At 41.4% G+C, this 12,169-nt stretch overlaps 1 protein-coding gene across 1 annotated transcript in view; it reads left to right on the top strand.

Annotated features, from left to right (window-relative positions):
* The first annotated feature begins 7,424 nt into the window (after window positions 1–7,424).
* The window catches only part of LOC130361499 (opsin-3-like), a 338,004-nt gene continuing 333,259 nt past the window's right edge, over window positions 7,425–12,169 (top strand). The window contains exon 1 of the mRNA XM_056564551.1: window positions 7,425–7,443. The gene's annotated coding sequence lies outside the window, so the exon portion shown is untranslated. The remainder of the gene's footprint in view (window positions 7,444–12,169) is intronic.

Raw genomic sequence — 12,169 nt, forward strand, 5'->3', positions numbered from 1 at the left:
ACTCAACTTCAGCAGCTGATAAGTACGGGTAGGGTTAAGATTTTCCAATAGAAGTAATTTAGAAATCTGTTTAACTTTCTGGAGCCAGTTGATCTGGAAAAAAAAAACACAAAAAACAACTGTTTTTCACCCTTTAAAGAAAGGATCAGTGTTCAGACTTTGTAGCGGACATTACAATATGATCAACAAAATAATTAACTTAGATTTGGGCAGTATAATTATAGTGCTGATACACTGGCATGCTTATTGTATTTCTAACTGCAGTGTCCCACTGCATTTTATCTATTCTGCCTAATGGCTGTTGGTTGTGGCACCTCTATGTTTTGCACTTGTACCTTGTGCTTTTTTGCACATTCTGCAGTGTATCTCTTATCTGCATTGACAATGTATTCATTAATAATGTTGTTGCCACCTAGTAGTTGTTATGTATTAAGACCTTATAGGCTTATAGTGGTAGAAAGCCCTAGAACGTAGGTCTTTTTCTCTGCCCTATACTCTTTCTAGCCTGAGAGAGGATATCCTGTTTGGTAGGAGGACATCAGTGTGAGTGTGAAGTCCTTACAAGGAGTGTGAGGAGGTGAGAATCAGCCAGGCTCCCTCTAACACAGGCTACAGCCTTCAGTAAGTATTCAGAATTGCCCTGTGATCCAGCCCCATACTGAGAAGGGGAAGAAGAGATAAGAGAAAAAGAAAGTCGTCTTGCCAGCGTGGATACATTTGTATCCAGCACTAAAGATCTCACACTGGCATGATATATTGGTGTTGTATGTCAGAGTGCCACCTTTCAGTTCTGGCTATAGCTCGCAGCTCTACACAGTTGGGAAAAGCTTTGTACTGTACTGTAGACTCTGGGGGAGATTTATCAAAACCTGTTCAGAGGAAAATTTGCTGAGTTACCCATAATAACCAATCAGATCGCTTCTTTCATTTCTGAAAAGGCCTCTGAAAAATTTAAGAAGAGAGATGATTGGTTGCTATGGGCAACTTTTCCTCTGGACAGGTTTTGATAAATCTCCCCCCCCCCCCCCTGTGTCCAACTTGGGAAATCTATACCACCGACATGGTAAGCCAGGGGTGGTTTACCTTGATAAGTACCATAGGATTTTCTTGGCAAAATACAAAAGGAGCACCAGATTTTGATGCTCAACATGCAAGCTGGACCAAAAAGAGTACATTATGATTTTTATTTTGTCCACATTTTAAATAACCTTTTTTACTGTCAGTGGTGTTAACAGAGCTTGAATGGGCACTGTCAGATACAAAAACTTTTTATATGTTGAAGATCTTGGCAAAATATTGACCTTTCTAATAGATGTGTATATGTATGATATTTGTGTGTATAATAGATGCATATATGTATGATAGATGTATGATACATCTACACATCATACACCCATCTATCATTTGTATACACATCTATCATGCATACACACCTATCATACATACACACACCTATCATTTATACATACATCTATCATACATACATACATTATACATACACCCATATATCATACAAACACACATCATAGAAACCTCCGTCTAGCTTACACACATCTACCATACATACATAACATACATACAAAAATCACAAATACACACACATACACGCACACATCAAGCTTACACACATCTATCATACATACACTCATCATACATACACACACCTCCAGACCCCCCCGCATAATACATCTCCACACATCATACATACATCCTTCTAGCTCACACACATCATACATACATACATCTTGCTTACACACATCTATCATATACACACATCATTCATACGCACACATCATTCATACATCATACATATAGTACACATGCAATCTCCTCCCCTTCCCCTCCTCCCGACCCAATTCCCCCCCCCCCATGCTCCACCACCTCCTTACCTGCCTGAGGGTGCCTGAAGGCCCAACCTACAGCTGTAGTATAATGTAGTGGCAGGGGGCCCGGTCTCAATGGCAACCTTTGTGACCTCTATAGCTACACCACTGCCTTTGTGCTCTCTTCTGTCTGATAGGACTCCTCTGTGCTCTCTCCTGTCTGATAGGACTCATCTGTGCTCTCTCCTGTCCTATCAGACAGAGGAGTGTTAGCCCACCCTCACCTTTAGGGGAATCATACAGAATATGTACAAATGTAGCAGGTCACGATGGATTTAATGCTTTAAATTGTATTTCCATTCACATTCACATGATCACCATATTAGGCTGCTTACTTTCCCGGCACTATCCCCATGCAGTTTCCCAATGGTACTAATGCCCCCCTTGGTGCCCCACATATTACTAGTGCCACCTTTTGTGCCTCTTACAGTAATAGTGCCTCTAAGAAGCCATAATACTCCATTCGGGCCCCACACAGTAGTTAGTTCCCCCTCTGAGGATCCACACAGTAATTAAAGGGACATTCTGGGATTTTTCTTTTATTTCACTATGCTACAGAGGCTGTAAAGTAAGTGTAGTTTATAATATACTGTCTGTACTTATGTTTTATGGTGGTCTTGCAATTCTGTTATTTTTTGCCCGTCTCAGGTTTTCCCAGGCTGCAGTGCGGCCCAAGACATTACATCTCTAGTCAGGTAATCAGAGGGAGCCTGTCTTTGCTTTAATGGGTGGAGTGACCGCTGGGTGGGAGGTAGATCATTCTGCAGTAAATTGTAGGTTTGCAACAGCTGGAGACACCCTGGTGAGAAAATACTGGTCTATTGCATTGAAGAAAGCACAGGTGCTTCAGTGGGTGGGGTGGCTGATGTGTGGCAAGAAGAAAAAATTACCTCACACTTACAAACAAGAAATGATGGGACATGTACTGGCTATTTCCTGTTGGAGAGAACTCCAAGAGGAAATAGCCAGTTCACAAAAAGATAACCACAGCATTATGGTTGACTCAGAACTCAGCTGTTTAGCCCCAAGACAAGTGCAGATCCTTCCTAAGCATGTCCATTACGGTCCGGCATGTGTGTACTAAAATCAACTTATGGTGAATAACCCTTTTAATTCCCTATATGCCCCCACACAGTAGATAAGCCTGCTTGTGCTTCTAAACAGTAGTAAGTCTTCCTCTGATCCACCACACAGTAAATAGGACCAGTTTTGTTCCCTTACCCTTACACAGTAGTTAGCCCCCCTCTGTGAACCCACACAGTAGTTACAACCTCCATTTGAGCCACCACAAGATAGTTAGGTCCCCCTCTATGTCCCAACACAGTATTTAGGTATAATTTGTGCCCACACACAGAAGTAAGGTCCACCTTGTGCCTTCACACAGTGTTTGGCTCCCCCTTATTCCCCATGTATTGCACAGAAACTCACGTCTTCCTATTCCAACACCAAGGCACTGGCCCTGATTTATTAAACTGTGTGAGAGAAAAAGTGGAGTGATTTTCCATAGCAACCAATCACAGCTCAGCTAACGAGCTCCTGCAAAGTGAAAGCTGAGCTGTGATTGGTTGCTGTGGTAAAATCACTCCACTTTTTCTCTCACAGTTTTCTTTTTTGCTGTGTGCAGTGATTCTATAGCTCTACCTGTATCAGGACATTCTTGACTGCTCCCTTTCTCTAAATCATCCTGTATATTACAAGAAGAATTTATGGTGTTGGAAGATAATAGCTCCCTGCTCTGTCATAGTTATTAACTGAATCTGTGTCCCGAGGATGCACATACAGTTAAAAGCAGTGCTTAACAACCATTAATCCCTGGTGCTAATAACACCACTGGCTGCCCTTTTCCCTCCCAGACCTGGTTATACCCCTGATAATGCTCTACAGTTTGGTTACAGGGTTCCTCAGTATCTTAATGATACAAGCTAATAAATGGGTGGAAAGAAGAATCCTTAAACAGTGAGTCAAATACAAATATAACATGTCATTTTTGGCGGTCTTTCACAACCTATGCGAGTGTACACTTAATTATCAAGTGGCAACAATGTCACTAGTGAATAACCTTTGAAGTAAGTATACAATTACTGGATTGGTGTCATTTTCCAATTCTGCAAGAAATTAACTACATATAAAGTTGTAAAATATATATATATATATATGTAAACTATCCTTAACCATTACCAAAAATTAAATTCTTGGTTCCCATTTGATAAATTCGGTGTACTCTATTGGAAAGTAATTTACCGGTCTGCTGGGCATAGTATTTTTATATGTTAGAGAGCATTGTTGGTCATAAAGCCCATTCATCACAAGTGTCATCTCTTCCTTATAACTCAGGGATCCTAAACTTGTGATTTAAATTAAAATACAGTGGTAAAGCTATAAAGTATAGATATAAGCTGCAACAGTAAATCTGTTGACTGCCTGAGTTGTTTTTTCTTTTTCTTTTTGTTACACAAATATTGAGCCATCTTTAGTGTGCACAAATACATTTTAGACTGATAATCTACATATGTTGACAAGTTACCTATGATAGGCTTTGACCCAAAAAAAATTCCTGCACACCCATGGGTGCCCTGATACCAGAGGCTAAAGCTAAGTTTACACCAGCAGGAGACTGCATATGGGTTTCCCCCTAGCATTATCCCAGCCCTCTGGCAGGGAGCACTTGATAAATGTTCCCACTGGTGTGGTGCTCTGCGGCAGCCATTGTTGCTGTTGTGCTTTGTCTGTGGGGTGGTATGGCCCAGGGCAGGGGGCGTGTCGACCAGCAGTGGAGCTGCCTGGCCACTGGGTCATTCCCCTGTGAGCTTTGGGCTGCAGTGGGAGTGGTCTCAGCCCGGCACTACGCCAGTGTTAGTTTAGGGACCCACTCTTATCAGGTGGCCTTGACATGGCAAGTGGGCCAACTCACATCAAAACTCCTTTTAATAAGCTCTATCTAAATAACACTCCACCTGCCAGAAATTTCTTAATGCAAATAAACCAACTCTGGAGAACCAGCTAGGAAGAAACTATCATGTGGCCAGCAAGTTTAGTCCTTGACTGCAGAAGCCAGGGGATAAACCTTTCTGGCAAGAAAGTCATCAGAGGTTGTTATAATGTCTACAGTAAGAGAAGAAGTCACCTGTGAGAGTGACATGTGTAATAGTTATGTACCCTTTAATGGTGTCTGATTACAACTGTTCCATCATGGGTCTATAGCAGTGTTCATTTCAGGGTCCTTTTTATACATTTCAACTGATACATTTGTATATATTCCAGCAGCTAGACAACCCTAAATAACTACTCTAAAGCACAGTGATTCCCTTAGTCAGGGCCGGATTAAGAGCATCATGGGCCTGGTGCTGAAGATTGTGATGGGCCTTTTTATTGAAGTATATAAAATGAAAACGCAACACAAAGCTATTTTGTCATGTTTTATGCACACTAAATTACCAGGATAGCTGAATATATGATAGTGTATGGAAACTTTGCATATCTTTATAGAATCTGTTCTTTAGCTTTAAAAAAAAAAAAAAGAAAAAAAAAAAAGAAACAACTCACTTTTATGGGGACCCAGAGTGTCAAAGAGGTGTGGTAGAGGGTCCGCTATTCCCCCCCAGACTGTAACACCTATCCGATGTGATGTCACATCCGCTGCTTCTTTGGTTAACACGCAGGGGTTGCTTGCCAGCGACATATTGACATTCTGTGCATGCGCCATGAATAGGGATTGTGGTTCACAAGTGGTAAGTCTGAGTTCATCCCTGTCAGACTGCTCATCCATCACAATCCCCAATCACAGCGCATAGGGGATGCATGTGTCAAAGAAGGCGCGGAGAAGTGTTGCAGCCCTGTAGCCACACCTCTTTCACACTCAATGCATCCCTAAAAAAATTTTTTTTTTGTTTAGTGAAATAAAGGAACAAACAACATCTATGAAGATATGCAAAGTATCCACACACCAACATCTTTTTTGGCTAGGCTATAAATTTCATATGCATAAGGCTTCTTTCACACTGCTATTAGGACACTGCAGTATGAGGCCCCCGGGGGAGAAAAATTACTGCTTGCGCCGACTTTTTGTCCTGCTAGTCCCGATACAAAATAACAGCGCCCGACTGACCCCATTATAGTAAATGGCAAGGTGACAATTTCTCACCTAGCTTTTTCATGCTCCTGAATGGCATATCTGCTTATCATAGCTCAGCTATTACAGATAGATTTACCTATAACTTTTAGTCTAATCTGTCTATAATAGCTGAGCTATGATAAGCAGATATGCCATTCAGGAGCATGATAAAGCTAGGTGAGAAATTGTCATCTAGCTTTTTTGGGCTCCTGAATGGCATATCTGCTTATCATAGCATAGACAGCTTTGACTATATATTATAGGCAAATCTGTCTATAATAGCTGAGCTATTATAAGCAGATATGCCATTCAGGAGCCCAGAAAAGCTAGGTGACAATGTCTCACCTAGGTTTTTCAAGCTCCTGAATGGCATATCTGCTTATAATAGCTCAGCTACTATAAGCAAACATGTCATTCAGGAGCAAGGAAAAGCTAGGTGAGACATTGTCACCTAGCTTTTCTGTGCACCTGAATGGCAAGTCAGTTCATGCCTGGTGGACTAGTGGTACCTTTGGGGGAAACTCCAGAGGCAGAGAGGAATGTGCGCCGGCAGCGGGACCTCAGGCAGGTGGCAGCTACAGCACACGCAGTAGTTTTTTAAACTTAGCGGGCGCTGGCCGAATTGGGGGGGGGGGTTGGGGGGGGAAGAGGAGTCTCCAGGGTTGCCATCAGAAATTTCGGAGCCCCTTACACAGCTTCAGGCCTGGGACCCTCATCACCGCCCCCCCCCCCCTTCCCGATGCCCTACTCTCAGTGCCCCTAATAATGCTCCTCCTTAGTTCCCTAGTGAGTAGGTTAGTGTGTTAGGGAAAGGGTAGGCGGATGGGTGATGGTGGGTAGGTAATTTCCCTTCCCCTATTAGTGTTAATGTCCCCATTAGGTAGGTAGTAGGTTATGCCCCTGGTAGGTGGCAGGTAATTCCCCCAGTAGGTAGTGCCCCCTGTAGATAGATACATAGATAGATAGTGCCCCAAGTAGGTAGGTATCAGGTAATGCCTCCAGTAGGTAGTGCCCCCCCCAGCTAAGTGGTGCCCCCAGTAGATAGTGGCCCTAGTAGGTAGTGGTCCCTGGTTGGTTGTGCCCTCAGGTAGGTAATGCCCCCAGTATACAGTGAGTGACCCCAGTAGACAGTTCTCCCATATAGGTCATGCAGGTAGATAGTGTCCCCCAGGTAGGTAATGCCCCCAGTTGAGTAATAATGCCCCCAGCTAGTTAATAATACCCCCAGTTAGGTAATAATTCCCCTCACATAAGTAATGCCCCCAGTTATGTAATAAAGCCCCTCACATAGGTAATGCTCCAGTAGGCTAAACATGCACTAGTTAGTAAAAATTGCCCCCACGTAGATTTAAAAAAAAAAAAAAAAACATCATAAAAATCCACTGCGCTGAGGCCAGGCTGTCAGCAGCCTCCGGAGCGGTGCGGGACTTCTCTGGCCAGCTGCGTGATGTACGTACAGGAGCCGGAAAATGCTACAGCCTGTACGTACATTGGGGAAGATTTATCAAAACCTGTTCCGAGGAAAAGTTGCTGAGTTGCCCCTAGCAACCAATCAGATTACTTCTTTCATTTTTAAAGAGACCTGTGAAAAATGAAAGAAGCGATCTGATTGGTTGCTATGGGCAACTCAGCAACTTTACCACTGCACAGGTGGTTTATTAATCACCCCCATTATGTACGCAATTTGGGAAAGCTGGGTCACTGGCAGTACACAGTGCAGGGCTCACAGTACTTCCCCAGCTTTATGGACTGCCTGTCACTCAGCTTTCCCAGTCTCCATATTCTCTTCAGAAGCTGGGTGACAGGCAGTACACATAAAGCTGGGGAAGTACTGTGAGCCCTGCACTGTGTCACCTAGCTTCTCCAGTCTCCTGAAGAGAGCCCCCATACGCCCATATGGTGCCCCACACAGGGAATACACTGATACATACACATTACACAGATACAGACACATGCACTTTACATGTGTACAATTTCAACACTAACAGACATACACACAGGTGATACATGACATATATACACATACATACACACACAGGTGATACATGACATATATACACATACATGTGATACATGAGATATATACACATACATACACACACAGGTGATACATGACATATATACACATACATAAACACACAGGTGATACATGACATATATACACATACATACACACACAGGTAATACATGACATATATACACATACATACACACACAGGTGATACATGACATATATACACATACATGTGATACATGACATATATACACATACATACACACACAGGTGATACATGACATATATACACATACATAAACACACAGGTGATACATGACATATATACACATACATACACACACAGGTGATACATGACATATATACACATACATACACACACAGGTGATACATGACATATATACACATACATACACACACAGGTGATACATGACATATATACACATACATGTGATAAATGACATATATACACATACATACACACACAGGTGATACATGACATATATACACATACATACACACACAGGTGATACATGACATATATACACATACATGTGATACATGACATATATACACATACATACACACACAGGTGATACATGACATATATACACATACATACACACACAGGTGATACATGACATATATACACATACATGTGATACATGACATATATACACATACATGTGATACATGACATATATACACATACATACACACACAGGTGATACATGACATATATACACATACATACATACATGATACATGACATATATACACATACATACATACACACAGGTGATACATGACATATATACACATACAAAGTTAGGTGATACATGACATATATACACATACACACACACAGTTAGGTGATACATGACATATATACACACATACACACATACATACACACACAGTTAGGTGATACATGACATATACACACATATATATATACACACACACAGTTAGGTGATACATGACATATACACATACACACATACATACACAGACAGTTAGGTGATACATGACATATACACACATACACAAACACACACACACACACACACACTTACTTTTAGGCAGGATTAGACAGCTCCAGGGGGTTCCACATCTGCAGACTCCTTACTTCACCTCTGCTCCTAGCTCCACTGTGCAGCCTGCAGCCCTCCCCTCCTATTCCCCGACTGCCGACCTGTATACAGCAGGAGGCCGGGGATCTTACTGAGGGATGGGGGAGGGGTCCGGGAGAGAGGAGAGGGGCCCAGATCTTCCTGCCTGTACGTGTGGGGAAGTGCTGAGCGCCAGTGCAGAGACCAGGGAGGGCAGAGGGAGGTTACAGGCCTCACGATCAGTGGAGCATAAGGGGAAAGTGACAGCCGGCAGCCACAGCCCCTGTATATAGTAAACCTGGTCCGGGCCTGTACTGCCCTGATGGCGGCCCCTACGCTACCCTGACGTCACGTGGGGCACGCAGGTCACGCAACCAAGTCACCACCAGGGCCGTAGGTAAGCCTGTGGGCCGGTCTGGGACATCGCAGGGCCAGCCTTCTTTCACTGTTAATATTGTTGTCGCAGGCTGCCGGGCCTATTTTAACGTAGGGGCCTGGAGCTGCCGCTCCATCCGCCCCTACGTTAATCCGGCCCTGCCCTTAGTCATCTCACTGTCTACTATAAGTGTCCATTTAGACAAACCAGTGAATTTCTTTGCTGAATTTCCATATGAATATTTGCTGTTCAAAATTATACGATGTCGGCACAATTTGCCATGATGTCCCATTGACAAATGGTACTTTTCTAATGGATTTTGACACATGGCTTCTGGCTCATAGTAGAGCTCCTATTGAAATCAATGGGAGGCTGCTGCAAGCAGAATCCAAGCAGAATTTCATTGTTTCCTTGTGGAGATTCAGTGCATAATCTCCATTGTGTAAATTGGGCTCTATATAGCTTTATAAATCCCTCCCTGTATTTTGTAGTGTAACCATTTTATTGGAAAATTTTCTGATTAAAATTCTTGTGTGCCAGCTTGGGTGCCAGCGTGAGTTGCTGCAGCCTTCCCATGTTTTCCTTTCACCCCTAAATTTTTAACAGCAGTCATAAGGACCTATGGACTTCCTAAGTAATACCTAGGCTTGAGCAACCCTGCAAGCTGGCAAGTAGGCAGAGCAAGCTGTGGCAGGGGGTAGCTTCTCTGAGACCCAGTTGGATGGTTAATAGTCACTATGGTGGGACCTGACTTTGGTTGAACCTTGGGCTTATATCCATGCTCCAAGACGCGTTGTAAGAACCACTATAAGATTTTCCCCCATACGTACTATGAATAAACTGACATGAGCTCTGAATGATCGGGGACAGCAGAATTCTTTTAAGAGAGTTGGTCTTTTGCTGCCAGTGAAGCTGTGGGATTGACCAATGACTGCCAGAGACCATCTACATAATAAAGAATAATGAATCTTTTATGTATTTGTACAAATGGCATTGTATCTTATGAACAATAACATGGTTCATGGTTCACTGCTTCTGTATATTACATGAAATGCACAATGCACCCTAGGTATACATTGTACAGTATGTCAAAATTCTACCAATGAATACTAATTGATGTCATTGATGCATAAGTCTTTATATATCCCACATCCACAAGTAACAGAAAAGCCCCAATGTGTGGGATAAAACACCACTACTTTTCACATGGGTGAATAAAACCACTTAAACTCATTCTATCCAGGATTGCTGTGAGTTCTTTAATTGTATGTGAAAGGATTTATGATCAGGATATATTGTCCCCACACACCTGGCTTTTGGATATACATAATGATAGATAGACAGACAGACAGACAGACAGGCAGGCAGACAGACAGACAGACAGACAGATAGATAGATAGATAGATATGAGATAGATGGATATGAGATGATAGATAGATAGATAGATAGATATGAGATAGATATGAGATAGATAGATAGATAGATATGAGATGATAGATAGAGAGATAGATATGAGATAGATAGATAGATAGATAGATAGATATGAGATAGATAGATAGATATAAGATAGATAGATAGATAGATATGAGATGATAGATAGAGAGAGATAGATATGAGATAGATAGATAGATAGATAGATATGAGATAGATAGATAGATATAAGATAGATAGATAGATAGATATGAGATGATAGATAGAGAGAGATAGATAGATAGATAGAGAGATAGATATGAGATAGACAGATATGAGATGATAGATAGATATGAGATAGAAAAATAGATAGATAGATAGATAGATAGATAGAGAGATAGATAGATAGATAGATAAATAGATATGAGATAGATACATATGAGATGATAGATAGATAGATATGAGATAGATAGATATGAGATGATAGATAGAGAGAGAGATAAATAGATAGATAGATAAATATGAGATAGATAGATAGATAGATAGATAGATGAGAAAGAAAGGAATATAGAAGAAAGAAAGATAAAAAAGATATAAAGAAAAAAGAAAGGAGAGAGAAAAAAAGAGAAAAAAAAGAAATAGAGAGGATGAAGGAAAGGAGAAGGAGAAAGAGAACAGAAAGAAAGAAAGAAAGAAAGAGAAAGACTATTATATAAATAATAATTGCTTTTATAAAATATTATTAAATATTTAAGGTTCTATGAGAATGAATAATAGGGACCAGTTCAATGTCTTAGCACATAATATTTTTCTAATATCTGTGCATCCTATTTCATATGATGTCAGGATTCTATTCAACATTATATATTATTCTTTATTGTGTCTCTTCAGTAGTTTTTGGAATTTGGACCCATACATCACTTTTACAAAATCTTGTGTTTACAACTGGGTTAATTCTCCGCCTTGTGGATGTAAAGCCTTCTGCAGCGGATTCTCTGTTCTCAGCCATCAATGCTGGTCTGAGCGCAGCCCCCACTGCTGAGTGGCAGCCCCCCTGAGAGGTGTTTACCCCACCCCCTTTAAATCCAACACATAAAAAGGCAGAGCTGATCCAGCTGCCAAATGGCCACATGGTGGAGCCTTGCAGGCACTGTGCACTCTCACACAGATGCCTTTAACCCCTTAGAGCCCAAAACACTTGAAAAATTCCTTATAGGAAAAAAAAAAGTGGAATTTATATATATATATATATATATATATATA

The sequence above is a fragment of the Hyla sarda genome, chromosome 3 (assembly GCF_029499605.1).
Source record: "Hyla sarda isolate aHylSar1 chromosome 3, aHylSar1.hap1, whole genome shotgun sequence".
Taxonomy (NCBI): domain Eukaryota; kingdom Metazoa; phylum Chordata; class Amphibia; order Anura; family Hylidae; genus Hyla; species Hyla sarda.